We start from the raw sequence: 20,098 nt of genomic DNA, 5'->3' as shown, positions 1-20,098 counted from the left end.
TTCTCTCTCTTCTCTCTTGCTATGGTACAAAGTAAAACAGACATGCAGAGATTTGGTTTGTTAGGTTTTATTATTTCTCTAAACAATAATTTGTCCATTGCAGCAACAGATCAAACAGATAACTGTTGTTGCCTTGAATAATGCTCAGTCACATGCCACTATGAGCGATGTCACATCACTGCCATACGTAGGCGCTCTTGCGCGAGACTGTCCGGCTGGGAGTGCGGCGCCCGCGAGGGGAAGGGCAAACGGTAATTGGCTTGAAATTTAAGCTCTTTCCGCGGCATGTAGCAATGTAATACTTAGCAGACATGATAATTAACGTGGATTGCATGCACTGCGCTTGTGAGCTCAGTATGGCCAGGCCTGGTGAGGGGACCTTTAATTCAGCAACGAAAAATATCGCAATTCTGTAAATTGCATCTGAAGCGGACAAATTTGATGTATTATACAAGGCTCTCAAATAGGCCACTAATAAGTGAGCAGGACTTTTGCAAAGCGTATGTAAATATTGTAACAAGTTCATATAAGATAGAAATTTTGGATGTAATGGCTTTGAATGTTTTGAAGGATGTAATTTACAGAACTGCGATATCTGTTCTTGGTGAGGAGTTGTGGATTTGTAAACTTTGTGCGTCTGTTTTTGTCAAACTTGCCAATATTCAGCAGTTCTAAAAAATTCCAAGCTATAAGTCAAAATTTCGCTTTCAGCACTCACTAGAATTTAACTTTTTCTCTCAAGTGCAGCAGATTTCATTAAAATTGGTCCAGGAGTTATCTCAGAAAAGCATTTCTGCATTTTACATGTAGTTGAGGCCGAGCTGTAGTTTCGTCATAAGGTACCCAGGCAGCACGACAGCACTGGGCCAAGCATAGTCCAATGCTCGCAGAAATTGGTACGAACTTTGGCCCAATCCTGGCATCATGGCAAAGTGCAACCCCATCCAATGTCCACCCACTGTTCGAGCCAAGATTGGCCGTACAGTTTGCCATTCTAGTATCCAATGTAGTTCCAGCATAGTGTCAGTGTTCAACCATTCTGTATCCAGTGTATTTTAAGAATCCAGTGCTCAGCCATTCTGTATCCAACGCGTTTCCAGCATATCCAGTGCTTAGCCATTTTGCATCCAACGCGTTTCCAGAATAGCCAGTGCTCAGCCATCTTGTATCCAACGCGTTTCCAGCATATCCAGTGCTCAGCCATTCTGTATCCAATGCGTTTTCAGATTATCCAGTGCTCATCCAATGTGTTTCAAATATAGCCTGTACTCGGCCATTCTGTTGCTTATATGCTAGCTTACTGCGTATACAATTAGTAGCGAAGGAAACGTGATGGAAATAAGTGCGGGAAGGAAACTTCCTGCAGACACACGCAAAGCATAAACGAAAATATAATTTATTTAGAATACTATTTAGAATACAATTCTTGAACTGATGCAGCCATCAGTAGGGGTGCTGAGCTCCAGGGGTAGCAGCAGGAGGAGGGGCAGGGGCGGCAGGGACTGCAGGAGCAGGGACTGCAGCAGGGGAAGGAGCAGGGGCAGCAGCAGCCGGACAGGAGGGGCCGACAGTGGAATGGCCAGGGACCTGAGGGCTAGGGTGGGGCAGGGAGAGGGCAGCAGTGGGCTGGCAATGATTCCTGCCCCAAAGGGAGGGATCATCGGGCTTCTCTGCTGCAAGCGTTTCTTCGAAACGCCTCTTCCTGCCACCACCCCTATCCACAGACCCTGGCAACCACCTCTTAATGAAGTCCTGTGCTTCTGTCAGGTCGCCCCCCCCCCTTTCGCACAGATGACATCTGCACACAACCACACAAAGACCACAATTAGTCCATACAACATGCACCGTAAAGATCACCCACAATAGAGCAGGCAAACACATTCAACAAAAGAAAACCTTAACATGAACTCAAGAGACTTAGTGAAATAAGTTGCTAAGTCTTTAGCACACAGTTTATCTGACAGAATTTGCAACCGCAGCCAACGTTATTGAATCGAGGTTCACAGCATGCTCAGCGGCGAAATGCAGGATACGCAAAGTATTCCTGTGGATAATTAAATGCTGCTATCGCCTTCCCCACCATGAAAATTCTTGATCCATTTACAGGATCTTCATCCCTGTTGCCTTCGTTGACATTCCTGTTTTTCCACCCTAACATAGCGTTAACGTCATCAGTGATGATCACACCATGTCTTTACTAACCGAGACATTCAACTGTCTCACCCGCTGATGCTAAACGTGTAAGCTGCCTGGTATGATGCAATTCATCGGCATGCTCGTCAAGCAATTCACCTAAGCTGCCATTGGTGCTAATGTAGAGCACACTTTCGCAATTTCTGCAAGGGCAGTGGTGGCTGAGTATGTCGCTTTCATAGTAAAAAATGAAATCAGCCAACAGGGACGCCTAAATTTCTTCGTTGTAGAAGTTGACAATTCATATGAAAGACAGGATTTTGGCAAGGACAATCTCCTGTTATGCAAGCCATTTCGCTGTAGAGGATTTCGGCTGTATACAAAATACTTCAACAATGCAAAAGGATGACTAAGGAAGCTTTACCTGTGACTATCTGGCATAACTTCAAATTGATGAATGCCCTCTTCCCCTTCCTGCTATGAAAGCTGTAAAGCACTTGGACGGGGTGCGCCATTACAGCCTTCATGGCATTCGATGCCACCTCGCGCGATGACTTCCCTCCTATTTGCAGGAGGTGCTTGCGCTGCAAAAGACAAAAATTGCCAGAGATTTGGAAATGAGCATTGTATGTGGCAATGTTTTCAAGTTGAAAAATCTACCAATACTACCAGAATATAATTTATTGCCAAGTGAAGTGAATTTTTAACTGAGTGCAAAGCAAAACATTTTTGCTGGAAGAGGTTTGTGATGCAATGCCCTTTAATTGTAAATGTGCTCCACAACACCTAAGCGTTACTGGAAGAAACACAAACACGAAGTGCATCAGGTCTTGTCTGTTCAGTGCATTTCATGTTTGTGTTTTATAAACCTTAGCACAGTAAGTATGTTTCATAGTAACTACCTCTCCAAGCTTTCACTATCATTTGTAAGCGCACCAATTCTACTCCCATGCAAATTTCCAATGCATAATTAGGGGATGTGACATTAGAGTGCAGGAAAGTCAGATCTACGTATGTGTGGCACAAAACAGCTTAAAGGCATACCGACATGGTATTTTCAGACCTTCACATTTTGCGTTAAAGGGACTGACAACCAGTTTTCAAAGACCTAGTTTTGTGGTAACCAAAAGCTAACCCTCAGCAATGTTTGCGCCTGCAGCTTCGCAAATTGTGAAAGCAGCCCATCATTCTGCTTTCACAGGATGAGGGGAACTGCAGTTAACTGCTCACATTTTGGCCTCTTCAACCACTTTTGAAAACATAAAGCTGGTACAACAAGCTTGCATTGTCGTACAGACCTTCTTACATTTGTACAGCGTTTTTTCCCCAAATATACGCCTACATCATGGCTGCCAGGCGCCCGTTATTATTCTGTCGATAGACTTACCAAGCAACTCATCAAAAACAAAGGCAGTGCCACTTTCACCACAAACGAAGGCTTATCAGCATATTGCAAGGTAAAAAAAATAACAGAAAATGTGGACTGCATTTCAATACTAATAAGAATACCATCAACCCCATACAATAATAGAAAGCCATGTGATAGGCCTCTTATTCATGGTAAATAAGGAACAGTGTCCTGAAAGCGTAGGGAGACGTAGACACACCACAAGTGCGGACTTTCAAATGGTAAGTTTATTGAATGAACGAATTTATGAACAGTTGAACTGCACATACACCTGGAAGGCAGCGAACAATTTAAGACATGCACTCGTGGTTAGATCAGGTGATACTAAAAAATAATGAATTAACAAAAATAAAGACCAGCGCGCTGCTCCGCTGTCAACGATTTGCGTGGTCTAAAAAGGAATTTTTTTCTATGAAGACTATTGCAGGCTGACTAATGCAACCTGGTCCTGCTTTCTGTATTCTATAGGCCTCGCAAATTTCATGTGTCAATTGGTCTGTGTGGCAAAAAAGTATCTTGGTCCGAGAGAATTCTGCAGTGCACCCGCAGTTACGGCAATGCATTGCGAAATGCGAGGCACAAACAGTGCATTTTGGTGCTCCCTGAGGCCCACATTTGCACACCACCTCGATTGTCTCACGTACACTCAGCCACAGGTGAGGGGGATGCTGTACACGATTGCAGTGGCGCAAGGCACACACAGGTTAGTGTGCCTTACAGGGCAGACGCTACCTACTTTCTTTCTGGCTGAAAAGAACAAAACAAATCTATGCCATGCCACGACCCCCCCCCCCCTTCAACCTGCGCAAACGCTAGTGGATGTATGGCTAACGGCTTGCTTCTTGGTGCCGCATCTTTACTCTCCAAACTTTACTCTTCGCACAAGCTTTCCACAAGATGCCAATAGCATGCTGTCTTGTGGAAAGTTCGTGCAAGAATTGAAGCCTGCTACGGACACTAGTGTTCGCACAGGTTGAAACAAAAAAAAGGGGTGGAGGGAGGCGGGGGCGATCGTGGCATGGCATAGATTTGTTTTTTTTTCAGCCAGAAAGTGGGTAGCATCTGCGCAGCAGTTACAAAATGTGTGGAGAAAGGTGCAAATGCAAAAAAATGTATGCCCTGTAAGGCACACTAATATGCATGTGCCTTGCGCCACTGCAATCGTGTACAGCATCCCCCTCACCTGTTGCCGAGTGTACGTGGGACAATCAGGGCGGTGTGTAAACATGCGTATCAGGGAGCACCAAAATGCACTGTTTGCGCCTCTCGCATTTGGCAATTCGGGTGCACTGCAGAATTCACTCAGACCGAGATTATTTTTTGCCACACAGACCAATTGACTCATGAAATTTACGAGGTCTATAGAATACAGAAAGCAGGACCAGGTTGCATTAGTCAGCCTGCAATAGTCTTCCAAGAAAGAGAAATTTCCTTTTTAGACCACGCAAATCGTTGACAGTCGAGCAGTGTGATGGTTTTTTTTTTAATTCATTCGTGTTTAGTATCACCACGAGTGCATGTCATGAATTGTTCACTGCCTTGCAAGTGCATGCACAGTTCAAGTGTTCATAAACTCATTCATTCAATGTTTTCCAGTTGAAAGTCAGCACTTGTGGTGTGTCAAGTCTCCCTTCGTCTACGTTTTCAGTGCGCTGTTCCTTATTTACCATGAATCAATACCAAGTTGTTCCAGTTTTCCCTCCTCTTCGGGCCACTTATGCATCTTCATGTTTTTGCCATGTGGGGCGCCAAGGGTCATTTTTCGCAACTTTTGGGGAAGAATTAAAAGTATAAATCCACATTTAATGAGAAAAACATGACTTAATTTAACCAGTAGGATAGGTCATTTTTTCACAAGCGGTTTTCTCAATTCATGTTCTGAGCAGTTGTCTGTCCCTTTACGTAAAGGTGCCGGACTCTAAAACCCCAGAAATATACTGGAAAACCCCAGAGTGCACTAAATACATAATTTATACTAGTTTTTCTACAGCCAGGTTTCGTTCAGCTTTCTCCCTCTCATAACATCATGGCACAGAAGGCAACCACGTAAGACATCGGAAGGTTTGACAGTTGCTTCGACTTGCTTGTCGAAAGGATGTTTCGGCTTCTACACAGAAGCCTTGTTCCTGACTATTACTGATTTCATTCAGCTACAACAGAGATATGGCCAACGACTATGTCAGTGAACAAGGCTTCATGGGGAAGGCAGAACATATAACCCCTTCAACAACACTATTTTGGTCTGCATTAATTATTGTGGGTTTAAAGTGCGTGGGAAAAATCATGTCAAAAAACAAAACAGATGGCAACCAAGGTGAAAAAACATTAAACAATGCTACTTCCCCTTCACGGGGGCCGTGTTCTCTTCATGACCAGCATCCGTTTTTGCCATGAATGTTCAATGCAATGGTTCGAGCTGTTCGCAATTTGACCGACTTTCCCAACCCTTGTCATTAAGGCATGGAAAATGGGGTACCCCCATTACAATACCGTATTTACTCGCATAATAAACACCCTTTTTTTCCTAGAAAATATGCGAAAGTTGGGGGGGTGCGTTTATTATGAAGGGTAAAAGTTTGAACAATTTGTATTTTCCGCGGCCACCTCTAAAGAAAGCCGCAGTTTCGTCCGAAAGGCGAACCATCGATTGCGATAGCAAATGCGCAGAGAGCTATACAAAGTAAGGATAGTAGTTCTATTGCCCGTATAAACTTCCAAAGTAATTTAACCAGCATGGTGTCAGCGCGCAAAGGCAAACATGAACCAATCGCACTCGATGACCGCGGACACGCACTGTCGAAATGCTGGTGTGAGAAGCACTGCAGCAACAGCGAGCGAAGTGACCTTCATGCCATGTATCGCTTCAACGCAAACTGAGCACGATAACGGAGTACGCTCAAAAGTATAAGCCGCCGTCGCACCTAGACTCAGCCTCCGACGCAGGTCGTTTTCAATATAGGGCGCGCACGGCCGTGCAATGTGCAGTTGCTGTGCCGCCTCCCTCCCCTCCTAGCAGCGCCATGCACACGACGAAATATGGCGCGTTTGCTACCCGCTTTCTTCCCCCCAACGCGGGATAAAGCCACGATCGTTGGCTCCGACTTCAAAAATGCACCTGGAGTGTCCATACGATTGCTACTGCAATAAAAGTAGGAGACACGTACAATTCGGCATCTGATACAATCGTACCCACTGAATGCCATATCGGACGCCGAATCGTACTGTGTCTCTCCTACTTCACGGCAGCAAGTTCAGGGTGCGTTTATTACACGGGAGAAAAAAAATTGAAATTTTGACGAAGAAAGTTGGGGGTGCGTTCATTATGCGAGCGCGTCCATTACATAAGTAAATAGGGTATTTCACTTATTCAATCTGAAGAGCATAAATTCTCTTACATAATGTAGCATAGTAGCAGATAAAACAAAGCACAGAAAAATCAGAGTACTGGAATAAAAAGTAATAGGGGCAACAGGGTATGTGGGTTTACAATTTTAAGTAATTGCTAGTGCTCTAGAAAATGCTTTGAACCATTGCATGAAACTGGATAGTTTAGGAGTTTGCTTCATGGGCTTGTAGCACAAGAAAAAAAATTTTGTGCAATGAGGCAATTCGACAACAGGTACACTCGACTTGCTGCAAATGTAGTTTTCATTACATATCCAATTGCAATGCAATTTTCAAACTCTATTATCTAGAAAACAAAACTGTAGATTAAAATGAGGTAAATACAGTATATACAGAACATCATTGCACCCCTTTTCCTGTACTGTGTCCCACTTGTTTGCACTGCTATTTATCATTCACGATGTGCCAACTCTTCCAACAAAAAGAATTTATTCACAAGTGCTCTGCATTGTGTCCTTCTATAGAAAGCTGCCACAGTTTGCATTTTATATCAGCAATAGATTTTTATTAACTTAACGATTTACTCCTGCTTCATGAATGTATCTCTACGGAGAGCTGTTGGAAATCACCGATTCAGCAAGCCACTATGGTAGCTCAGTGCCTATAGGCTCCGTACAGTGAACAGGCGGCGCTGCTGCGCAGCAGCGGTGGCGCGATGCTCAGCGTCGCATGTGGCGGGCGGCGCGAAACTGGGAAGGGGGGAAGACCGCGAGATTTCGGAACTACGTATACACGCTTCCGAAAGCCGCACGTATATCCGCGATCCGCCTTCTTTTTTTGTGCGTGTGTGTACGGGAAAGTACAAGCGTGGCCCTCTGTGATGGCACAAATAGTTTTTGCGGGGTTCAGGTCTATTAAAGAAATAGACGATTACTTTCACGGTGCAGCGTTAACCAGCGGAGACAAGCTTTACGCTGCTTCGCATGTTGCTTGTGTGAAAGAAGTGGATGGCGTGGACGTTCACGCGAACTGCCATTCGCAACAGGGAAAGTAAGTAAACGACGTCATCCTTCACGTGAGTAAAGCTTACTGTTATACTAAAATTGAAGTCACAAAACTGGCACCCTGAAAACGTTGTAGTTGACCGATTTTTAATCGACGCCTCACTGTTGGCAATACATGCCTCATTTCGCTCCGGCGCGTTGTACGCCGCGGCCTATCATTTGATGCCCCTGTGACACTGTTACTTTAGATTGTCATACAGCTCGATCTGGACCGCGTGCAGCTACACGCTCACTCGTAGGCTGTCGTCAGCACAGTCATGTCGAGTGAGCTAAACGATTCGGATTGTTGGATCGTGTGGCAGTGACCATGCTGTCCTCGTTGAATTGTTTGGGACCCAGTCGGAGCCACCTGCTGCGCTGATAAACGAGATTTATTAACTAGGCGATCTTAATTTACATGACGCGAATGTTCGTTTTTCATCATGTACAATGATCGAGGCTCATTAGGCCCCTTTTATAAGATACGATTTCGCTTACGAATTCCTTTCCTTGCATACGCGCTTTGCTTTTACAGTGATACATCGCAAGTGTATATCACAAGAAACCGCGCCTCTCAAGCGCCAGCGGCCGAAACGAGGATCGTTGAATTAGTGCTCAAGAGCACAAAATAGGCTTCCTTGGCATAACATATTGCTCATCGCACATGCCAGTGCTATGCTGATCATACCGAATGCTAAGACAACGGCAAGCAGTCGCCAAATCAGCAAAGTCGTGACAAATGTCTTGTTCAGCAGCTGGCCATGGCCGCTGGCGTCGCACAACGAGCTGTGAAACGCGCATGTGCAGCACGCTTTACAGAACAAAACCTTCTCACAAATATCAAAGAAGCTGACTTACTTTACTCTCCTCACAGCTGCGATTCATTTCTTTCGCCGTTCGATCTCATGAGATTTGCCAGGAAACCTGTACAACTTTATCCCGGGCTGGCCTTCGTGGTTGTGACAGCCCTTTACGCAGCAGTATCGCCGGTTCCACTTGCCTTTTTTTTTCCACCTCCGACGCTTGCCGATGAAGCGCATGCCATTGCACCGTCGCAAGACGTATAAAAAAAAGGAGGCTGGTGAACAAAGCAAAACGGCTTCAACCGTGGCCGAGACGAAATGAAGCGCGCGGGAACGAATACTCATCGAGCCGGCCGAGCTGCGGCGCCCACTTCCCAACACTGTTGCGTCGCTGCGCCAGATGGCGCCAGAGCAGCCGCAAACTCGACTGTACGGAGCCTATGGCGTTGCGGTGCTGAGCTCGAGGTCAAAGGTTTGATTCTGGCAGTCAGGGTCACATTTCGATGAGGTCTCATTGCAAGAACACTAGTGTAAGCTTAGATTTAGATGCATGTTAAACTAAGGTCCAGTCCAAATATGTCATTAGAAACTGTACAGCAGGGAATTATTTCCATGAGCTCTTTAGTGTGTGCGATGCAAAGTTCGTTCACATAGAACCCACACCATGTTTCATGAAACAGCAGAGAACTTCCACATGTTACATAGCCTTATAATTACAAATAAAAGGGCAGTAGAAACCAAGGTGGCAGCCACAGCCTCATCCCGCACGGCTGCCTCTACTTCTTTAATATTGCCGGCAGGTAGCCGAGGAAGAACTGGAGGCACCGTCGACAAGGCAGGCTGAGACACTGCACGGGTCTTGTCGAGAGGCTGTTTCATCCAGCCTCTCAGACACGACCCGTACTTCATGCCTCAGCTGCTGCAGCTCATGCAAGACGTCCCTGTTCTGCTGCCGCACCTCCAGCTGCACCCGCAGCAGCATCGCTGAAACACAAAATTATTTACTTCACAGCAGAAGCGGTCCATTTATGGCATATTTGGTTGTTTCAGAGCACTCTGTTAAATGCAAAGTATCAGGATTTGCAGAGGTCTCGGTGACAAAAATTCATTTGTATTTAAATACTTTCAAGGGTGCTTCCAGCAATAGAAGGAGAGGTGGAACCATTGTATTGTGTCTAATGGGGAGTACCATATTTTGCGGTCTATAAGTCGCATCTTTTATAAGACTCAACCCCTCAAACTGGCAGCTTTTCCAGAAAAAAACGCAAATAAGTCGCACCGGTGTATAAGACGCACCTCTTCGTTCGGTAAGCAATTAAAAAAATTGTGACGTTTCTTCCGTGAACATGGGTCACGCGCAAGCGTAAGGGTGCTTCTAGTTCACTGTAGTAAGAGTGCCATATATTTCTGCTCCAGGCGCATTTCTGCCGTCGTGGTTGCCGCGATGTTCCGTATAAAGTCCAAGGGCGATAACATCGTCTCCGCGCGCCATACCCTGTATGTGCGAGTGAAAGCGTCCGACGGTGAGCCGAATCGCGCACAAGGGAGGAAGGCAGCGCGGGAGGGAGGGGGGTGGCGGTTTGTATGCTGGTAGCAACTGCGTAGTTTGCACAGCGGCGCGCGCTGTATCGTGACAGCGATCTGCAGATGCAACGAATTCGGGGTCGGCCGACTCGCTGTCGACCTGCCGCCGTTTGCGTTGCTGCTCAGTCCTCATCGCACAGCGCTCTGGAACTCGATCACAAGAAGAACCCGGCACCTCGATAGCGCGCACAGAACTTGCAGCAATTATGTCAACCAGCGCCCTTCGCGTGGCCATAACATCGAATGCGTTTTTGACGGCAGTTTTCTCGGGGGAAAAAAACGTACATAACTCGCACCGTTCTATAAGACGCACTGACGAAAAATTCAGTAAGAAAGCGCGTCTTATACACCGGAAAGTACGGTACTTTGAAGGTGACCACAATATGTCCGAAAGTTAGCGAAATTATTTGTTTAAAACATATGGCAAGAACTTTTGAGACAGACCTTGTACATCCTCGCGTCATCATTTTTGATTAAGCATCTCAAGATTGGAAAAAATCTGCCTGCAGAAACTTTGCACCATACCTGTGGCACTTATGATAGCCATTGAACATGTTCTCTTTATAAACTCAATGATGCGAGAGAGATATTTCAAATAATGTACCAATTTGAAAGCCTAGTTTTTTTTTTTTTGCAGAATGATACAGATAACATTTCTGTCATACGTTTAGGTGTCAAGAATGAACTGCAGAATGAAAGCAACCTTGAAGTTATTCGACTTTTATGGGCTGTGTAAAAATGTAAAGAAACACACATCTCCTCAGAAGCATAAATTCACCTTCCAAACTTGCGTGTGACTAAGGATCACAGCTCAGCATACGATGGGCCATTCTTCAGATCATAGAAACTCTCTAAACTTCTTGCGAACATTTCAAACTTGAACTTGCCCTCCTGGAAGAGTTCTAGCACGTAGCCTCTTTGATAATTACTTTTAAAGGGGCCCTGGAGAGCCCTTTTCCAAGATTTGAGAAACACATTCTGCTGTTGAGTGCAGCATATTTCCAAGGAATACAATTTAAAAAAAATGTTTGAAAAGGCCTCATAAACGAAGGCATTCGGAGGATAACAATATTTACTTTCCCTCTTAAGCCGGGGCAGTGCCAGTAGCAATGACAGGCCCATCACACCTCACCTTTGCTTTTTCGAAGGAAACTTATGGTAACTTTTCAAGATGGGTATCAGACAAAACTTCTAAGAATGATAAAGGAGTGGCGACGCATTGGCAATTGTCGATTACCCACTTGCTAATTCTCTCTAATAAATCTGACAGGGTATGAACACAAGTAATTTGTCAAAAGAATTGACCACATAATGCCTACTGGAAGCTAGCCAGCATTTAAAAAAATGGTGAGGAGCAGCCCTCTGGAAAGCTATCTTTACAGACTGCTTCTTAGCTCCTCTCGCTACATGTAGAACGTGTTTGCTTGCCAAGATCAAGGGTTGGTTCAGTGCGGCTTTAATGCACAAATCGCAAGAAGGTCTCGGTTTATTTTTCAGTGCCATCTGCTTTTAGAAATTCATTGCTCAGATAGGCCAAAACAAATGCCGACTTGTGCATATTGATCTGTACAGCAACGCATTGACAATCTTTCCAGCCACATGCAAAATAAAAGTGCTACTACAGCCTACATCCTAAGCTGACTCCAGCATATTCCATTCCATTCAAAGGTTCCTGCTGAAGCCTATAGATTTCTATGGGATCAACTTTTGTTATACCAATCCTAAAATCCCGCAGGGGCGTCTGCGTCAGCAGGCGTTTGGTGAGTTGCGCCACCACGTACCCCAGCACACGAGGGTTGGACCCTCCCGCGTCTAACCGTGCGCGGCTGAGCCGTGTCCGGGGAAAAGGGGATCCTGGGGGTTGATCCGATGCCGAGTGCTTGGACCTTTATGGCCCCTCGGCAGAGGCAACACACCTCTTTGGCCTCTGCTTCACGTAGACGGCACCCCCGGACTGACCCACCCGGGGGAAATCGGTAGTTGCCTTTTCCTGTCTCTCTCTCCAATCTTCGTCTTTTCCTCTCACTTTCAATCTCTCCGGTCTTCTTCTCTCTTCTATTTTCTTCCAACACTCCTGGCAGCAAGGGTTAACCTTGTGTGTCATAACCACCCTTGGTTATACGTATTTGGTTATAGCGGGAACGTACAGCTGGCGTTTGTGGGGCTTGTGTCTACAGGTCCTACAGCGTCCCCTCGTTGGGCTCCATGGTGGGTGGCTGGCGTTCCTGCCGAAAGATCATTATTTTTCATGGCTTTTTATTGCGATAGCAATTATATGGACACTCCAAAGCAGATTTCTGCCGTCGGCGTCGCCGTCGCCGTTGCCGTCGCCGTCGCCGTGAGGTTCCATATGACGTCAATGGAGATGAAATCGTCGCCGCGCGCCGCCGAACGCTGTATGTGCGAGTGAAAGGGCGCGAGGGACGCGCTCTTTCACGGGGAGTGAACGCACGGCGGAGAACAAACGCGCGTTCTGCGCCGTGCTTCCTTAAGGGCTGCAGAAGTAGGCGTCTCTTTCCTCCTTTACAATCACCATATATGTAGAGCAAACGCGCCTTCTTCCGATGCGCGAGAGGCCGTGGGGGAGGGGGGAAGGGGGAGGAAAGGGAGGCGACGTTTAGCTGCGGCACCAAGTGCCTATTTATATCAGAGGCTCCGGCAACAGTCACCAACGCCGCACGCATTTTGAGCGAACGCAGGCAAAACGCCGACGGCGTCGACAACAGTTCTGCGCGTTGCCGGTGCTGCGGCATGTCCAAGTTTATACAGCTGATAAAGCTAATATCATTACTCCGTATAGCTCTCTACAAATTTGCTATCGCAATTGATGCTTCACCTTTCAGGTGAAACTGCGACAACTTTTTCTTTTCCCGCGTTACCCGATCGCCCCCTTAAGCGTGGGCGCACCGAAGACTTATTCAAATTTGTTGGCCGCCAAACTGAAAACTTCCCTCGGTTCCACGTTGTCCACTGTGAAAAACCCGAAAAGACGGTGAGAATGATCTCACCTTTCCTAGTTTCAAAATGTCTAACGGAAACATTTGGCGCAGGCTACAAAGCATCAAAGATGGCTAGCGGCGATCTCCTATTGGAACTCCGCGATAAGAACCAACATGACAAGCTCCATAACCTAGCCTCATTTGGGGACATCCCAGTGAAAATTACCCCGCACCGCACGATGAACACCACCCGTGGAGTGGTCTCCGATGACGACCTGATGCATCTGGAAGAAACTGAACTATTAGAAGGCTGGAGCGAGCAAAACGTAATCAATGTGAAGAGAATCATTCTACGGCGCGATGGAAAAGAGATGAAAACAAAGCATCTAATACTTACATTTGGTTCAAGTGTGCTTCCTGAAACTATTGAGGCAGGGTACGTGAAACTCCGGGTAAGACCATATGTTCCGAACCCTCTGCGATGTTTTAAGTGCCAGCGATTCGGCCACAGTTCGCAGAACTGCCGAGGTCGACAAACGTGTGCGAAATGTAGTGCCAATGAACACCTCGCTGAATCATGTGAAAACGCCCTCCACTGTGTGAACTGTGACGGGGACCACGCCGCGTACTCGCGGTCGTGCCCATCATGGAAAAAAGAAAAAGAAATTGTCGCAATCAAAGTAAAAGAAAACATCTCATTCAAGGAGGCACGAAGGCGGGTATTATCCCTGCCCAAGAACACTTTTGCCGAAGTGGCGCGTCAGGGGGCAGCGCCACAACGGCTTCCGGCGGCTGTCCGGCCCACACGCAGTGAGCCGCCAGCGACGCCATCCGCCCCCTCGGCGGCTGCAGCTAGCGCTGCTCCGCCATCTCAGAACAAGGGGCCATCGACCTCCGGGCTGGTGGCCTCAAGGGTCTCGTCCCACGAGACGAGGCCATCACGACACACCAACCGCTCGCAAGAGCGCGTGTCCAGCGCCTCGCAAGAGGCGATGGACACAACAACCGGCCAGACGGCGCCGCCAGCGCCTAAGGAGCGGTGGGAATCTCTCGACCGCTCCAGAAAAGAGAAACCTCGCGTCACGGCGCCTGGAAAGGGCACCGTGAGCTAGTCTTCAACTTCTGAACACACAGCACAAACTCCTTTTCAATATGAACACGCAAATATTACAATGGAACGTTAGGGGTCTCCTTCATAACCTTGATGGTGTCAAAGAGCTCCTTCTTAAATATAGTCCGAGGGTGCTGTGTGTCCATGAGACGCATCTCAAAGCAGAGAACACAAACTTTTTAAGGCACCATGCCATCTTTCGCAAGGACCGCGACGACGCTACCGCCTCGTCGGGCGGTGTCGCTATAATAGTAGATAAAGGTGTTGCCTGTCGGCAATTGAACCTCCGAACTTCCCTTGAGGCAGTTGCTGTCCGAGCAATACTGTTCGGTAAGCTAGTCACAATTAGTTCGATTTACGTCCCTCATTGTTATCAACTTTCCAAGACACAGTTTCAAAGCTTCATTGATGAACTTCCTCCGCCATACATAGTTGTCGGTGATGTGAACGCTCATAGCCCCTTATGGGGCGACTCTCGTTTAGATGCGCGAGGACGCCTTATAGAAAATTTTCTGTTTTCTTCAGGTGCATCTATACTTAACAAGAAAGAGCCAACTTATTACAGCGTTACACATAACACATACTCAGCCATTGATTTAAGTATAGTATCGAGTACTCTAATTCCGTATCTGGAGTGGTCTGTTCTCAGGAACCCGTTTGGGAGCGACCATTTCCCAGTTATGCTAAACTTAACAAAACAAGATACATGCTTGCCACACTTTCCTCGATGGAACATGGACTCGGCCGACTGGGAAATGTTCCGAGAGCTTACGTATTTAGGCGGAGATGAAATTGCTGTTTTTAATGTAGAAGACGCTGTTGCATACCTAACAGCTTTCATTATTAGCGCTGCAGCTAAATGTATTAGGCAAACTAGCGGATTAGCTAATAAGCGTCGCATCCCATGGTGGAACGACGAATGTCGGAAAGCGCGCAAAAATCAAAACAAAGCTTGGAGATTGCTTCGCAATTCTCCAACTGCTGAAAACCTCATTAATTTCAAACAGATAAAATCACAAGGTAGGAGAACACGTCGACGTGCAAAGAGGGAAAGTTGGGATAGGTACATCACCAGTATAAATTCGTACACCGATGAAAGAAAAGTCTGGAATCGGGTAAATAAACTAACAGGCCGGGAGTCGCATCCCCTACCCTTAGTAAGTACACAAGGTGATAGCCTCGAAGATCAGGCGGATTGTCTAGGCGAACATTTTGAATATGTGTCAAGTGCATCGCACTATACCGAAACATTCCTGAGAATCAAAGAACGCGAAGAGCGGCGGCCCCTAAATCGCAAAGGCTCATCGAGTGAGGCCTACAATTCTCCATTTACTTTAGCTGAGCTTCAAGCATCTCTCGCTTGTTGCAACAACTCAGCGCCAGGTGGGGATCGTATCATGTACGAAATGATTAGGTACTTACACCCCGAAACACTGAAAACACTCTTGTCTCTTTTTAATGCCATGTGGGCGGCTGGCTGTATTCCGTCTTCATGGAAGGAAGCCATAATCATCCCCATACTTAAACAAGGCAAAGACCCGTCCTTGGCCAGCAGCTACAGGCCAATAGCTCTAACAAGCTGCCTGTGCAAGCTGTATGAAAAAATGATAAACCGGCGCCTAATATGCTTCCTAGAAAATAACAAAATTTTGGACACCTTCCAGTGTGGTTTTCGAGAAGGTATGTCTACTACAGACCACCTTGTCCGGATTGAGGCATATATTAGAGATGCTTTCATACATAAGCAGTTCTGTCTGTCTGTATTTCTAGACCTAGAGAAAGCTTACGACACCACATGGCGCTTTGGAATTGTCCGAGATCTTTCCGCAATGGGTGTTCGTGGCAATATGCTCAACACAATCGAAAGTTACCTCACTAATCGCACATTTCGCGTAAGGGTGGGCAGAGCTTTGTCTAGGTCATTCACACAAGAAACTGGTGTGCCGCAGGGCGGTGTGCTCAGCTGCACACTATTTATTGTAAAAATGAATTCCCTGCGTACAGTCATCCCACGCACAATGTTTTATTCGGTTTATGTCGATGATGTGCAGATAGCCTTTAAGTCATGTAATATTGCCATCTGCGAACGACAGGTACAGCTGGGAATTAACAGATTGTCCAAATGGGCGGAGGAGAATGGTTTTAATGTTAACGCTCAGAAAAGCACTTGCATACTCTTTACAAACAAGAGAGGCGTAACGCCTGTCCCAAGTATACAAATCAAAGGAGATGCGCTCTCTTTGAGCAGCGAGCATAAGTTTTTAGGAATCATTTTAGATTCCAAGCTTACATTTTATTCCTCATATTAAATATCTGAGGACAAAATGCCTGAAGACAATGACCGTTCTAAAACTTCTGTCCCGCACAACATGGGGCAGTGATCGAAAATGTTTGCTTAACTTGTATAGGAGTCTTGTCCTCTCCCGGCTTGACTACGGGTCTATAATTTATAATTCTGCAACGCCAAGTGCATTAAAAATACTAGATCCCGTTCACCATCTGGGTATCCGCCTCGCGACCGGTGCCTTCCGAACAAGTCCGATCCAAAGCCTCTATGTAGAGTCTAACCAGTGGTCACTCCATCTGCAGCGTTCATATCGCAGTTTCACATATTTTCTGAAAGTACAAGCAAACAATGAACATCCTTCTTATTCAACCATAAATGACGTTACCGCTGCCACACTCTTCCATAATCGACCTGCAGCGAGAAAGCCATTCTCCTTGCGTGTGAGGAACCTCAGTGAGGAAATGGGTGTTCCGCTGCTTGATCATCGTCCTATGGCTCCAGTGAAACTGTTACCGCCGTGGCAGTGGCAACTCATAGATTGCGATACATCGTTTGTAGAGGTCACTAAACACGCACCAGAGGCACACATTAAAATGCATTTCTTAGAGCTTCAATACAAGTACTCGTGTACAGAGCTTTACACTGATGCCTCCAAGTCACATGCCGGGGTGTCTTATGCAGCCGTTGGCCCATCCTTCTCGGAATCCGGTGTACTCCACCCGGAAACGAGTATTTTTACGGCTGAGGCCCATGCACTGTTGTCGGCTGTGAAGCATATAAGGAAATCAAAACTTCAAAAGGCAATTATATTTACGGACTCCCTAAGCGTCGTAAAAGCATTGATGTCACTCGGTAAACAAAAAAATCCTGTACTTACTGAGCTCTATTCCGTTCTCTGTGAAGCGTATTTATGTAACCAGCATGTCATTATATGCTGGGTGCCTGGCCATAGAAGCATTGAGGGTAATGTGCCAGCTGACCGAATGGCTACGTCAATAACATCACACGCTATTAACCCTACAGCTGCTGTCCCTGTAACAAATCTGAAACCTTTCCTGCGAAAGAAACTGCGAAGCCACTGGCAACGCTTGTGGGATGCTGAAACAAGCAATAAGCTTCACTTGATTAAACCACAGTTATGTTTCTGGCCCCCCGTAACGAAAACACGGCGAACTGACGTCCTATTCAGTCGGTTGAGAATAGGACACACGTACGGAACACACAGTTTTTTGTTGACAGGTGATGAACCACCAACCTGTGGTAGATGTGGTGAGAGGCTGACCGTCCTCCATGTCCTCCTGGAGTGCCGGGAAGCCGAAACAGAGAGAAGGAAACATTTTCCTCTTGCATACCGATACCATATCCCTATCCATCCCAATATGTTTCTTGGCAAAGAACCGATTTTTAATACCAAAGCAGTCCTAGGTTTCTTGAATGACGTGGTACTACATGTAATTAGCCCTAGATATTCGTAGCACATCCTCCCGCCAGAGGATGCTGTTGCGATAGTGTTTAGTATAGCACATGCCTCCAGGCCTTTATGTTCAAGGGTTCTGTTGAGGCAAAAGTGCTTCATGCCAATTTTCGCATCGGACATATTTTGGAAATAGTAATATTTATTTGCAATGCATATTCAATGTTCATAGCACACGCCATTAGTCATTCCCATAATCTTATTACCTGTAGATTTTATGCACTTTACAGCGACAATTTTAGGCCCCTTTACAGCCACGTCATATCCACCACTCGTAATCCATCGCATCAATTTAAACTCATTAACACTGGCCCGGCGCTCTTTGGTCATTATTGGCCCTTGCGCCGTTAAACCCCATAAATCATCATCATCACCAATCCTAAAATTAATTCAAACTTGGCTAGTCATCGCACACATGTTCGACCCTAATGGTGACCGCATTAGTTTCGAGAAGCCTAATAAAAAGACCAGAGCTGGTCAGTTAAACACATTGCATGGTTATTTTATGGAAAGCTTATGGGGTACAGGTAGCTCCAGTCGAGGTGAAGCAGCACGCCCCTCTTCACCATGGCCAGCTTCAATGCCTAAATGTTTATGCACGTACATTTATTTTTGAGCCCCTACATACTAAATCAACAATTCAGAAATTTTCAAGGCAAAGGTATAGTCATAAAAGAAAAAGTGGGCTGTTTAAGTAGCATGGAGATTTTTTAAAAAAGAAAAAGAATGCAGCTACTTAAAAAGAAGTTCTCTAATAAAAGAAAGAACATTTTGATCCAATATACTCAACCATACACCACCATTTTTTGGGGACAGATAGAGAGCTATGCAGGAGGCAAGCACATGTCAACACAAGGTTATATTAATCTCTACGGTATCCTGGTAACCTTTGTTGCATGCACTTCGACTTGCCACTTTAGCCTGAAGCTGTCACCTCTAGCTTCCTGGTCAGCCCAGTTGGCAGAGCGACTGCTCTGTAAATGTAACCCTGCTCTGAGTTAGCCTCCCCCTTTCACATAAGCATGAGCATAAAAAAACAAAAAACACTAGAAATTACCCGACAGCTCCGTGGTGTCCACAGCCGACTCGCATTCCGCCTTCTTGGCCCTCCTCTTTGCCTTGTCATAACTGCCTTTGAACAAAGTAAAAATATTCAAAACAGATTATAATAGACACTAGAACAACCAGCAACCTGTTAAGCTGTGCAGGCTACATTCAACAGACAGAGAGAGAAGTTTAATGATGCAAAATGCAGAGAGGTCGGCCTGAGGTAAATTCCTCTAGCCAGCTACTCGGCGTTGGGGGAAGGGGAAGAGGGAAAGAAAGAGGGAAGACATGAATAAGATATTTGTGACCTCTGTGAATGCCCACAGCAAACTGCGCAGACATTGTGAACAAGCTGGCACAGCTTTGATGACGTCAAGTATCAGTGGTACAAGTTAACATAACTCAGGAACTGTAGAATGACACTAAAAAATTAGTTTGTCATTGCTTTTTATATTCTTTGCAAGTTTTCTGTCGCACCCACCGCCACCAACAGTCAGTGTTATTACATATCGGAGACAGTCAAGCACCTGCAAATCTCAATAAACAATGAATCATTTATTATTACAAACCCCTTTCAACGCAAAAATGCAGATTGCATTTGGTATAACTTGGGATGGCAACATTCAAACTGGCCAAAAGGTGCAAGCCTCTTGGTGCACAGTTTTTAAAGTTAGATGTTTAGCAAACTATGCAACCTTTTAAGGCAGGTTTACACCTGCAAGATATAAGCCATAAAATGACAAGAGTGCTGTTAATATTCAAGCCATTGGTAATTTTACAGATGTAGGCATTGCAAGCTAGGCGGGGGAAAATTATGCATAATAATAAACAACGAAGGCTTGTTTACTTTCCTGTATGTGCAACAATGGTGCTTGTCAGCAATAATTGCAACATTTTCAACAGCTATACCAGAGTGCATCATAC

At 45.8% G+C, this 20,098-nt stretch overlaps 1 long non-coding RNA gene across 1 annotated transcript; it reads right to left on the bottom strand.

Annotated features, from left to right (window-relative positions):
* Nucleotides 1-1,314: 1,314 nt before the first annotated feature.
* On the bottom strand, nucleotides 1,315-19,255 carry LOC125943039 (uncharacterized). Its single transcript, XR_007465509.1, has 3 exons — nucleotides 19,185-19,255; nucleotides 9,471-9,716; nucleotides 1,315-1,798 (listed from the first exon to the last, which is right to left on the bottom strand). It is a non-coding gene; the product is annotated as an uncharacterized LOC125943039 (long non-coding RNA).
* Between the last annotated feature and the right edge of the window lie 843 nt (nucleotides 19,256-20,098).

Source organism: Dermacentor silvarum, chromosome 2 (assembly GCF_013339745.2).
Source record: "Dermacentor silvarum isolate Dsil-2018 chromosome 2, BIME_Dsil_1.4, whole genome shotgun sequence".
NCBI classification, from domain to species: Eukaryota; Metazoa; Arthropoda; class Arachnida; order Ixodida; family Ixodidae; genus Dermacentor; species Dermacentor silvarum.
The sequence above is the reverse complement of the archived record's forward strand: the minus strand, read 5'-3'. Positions and strand labels throughout refer to the sequence as shown.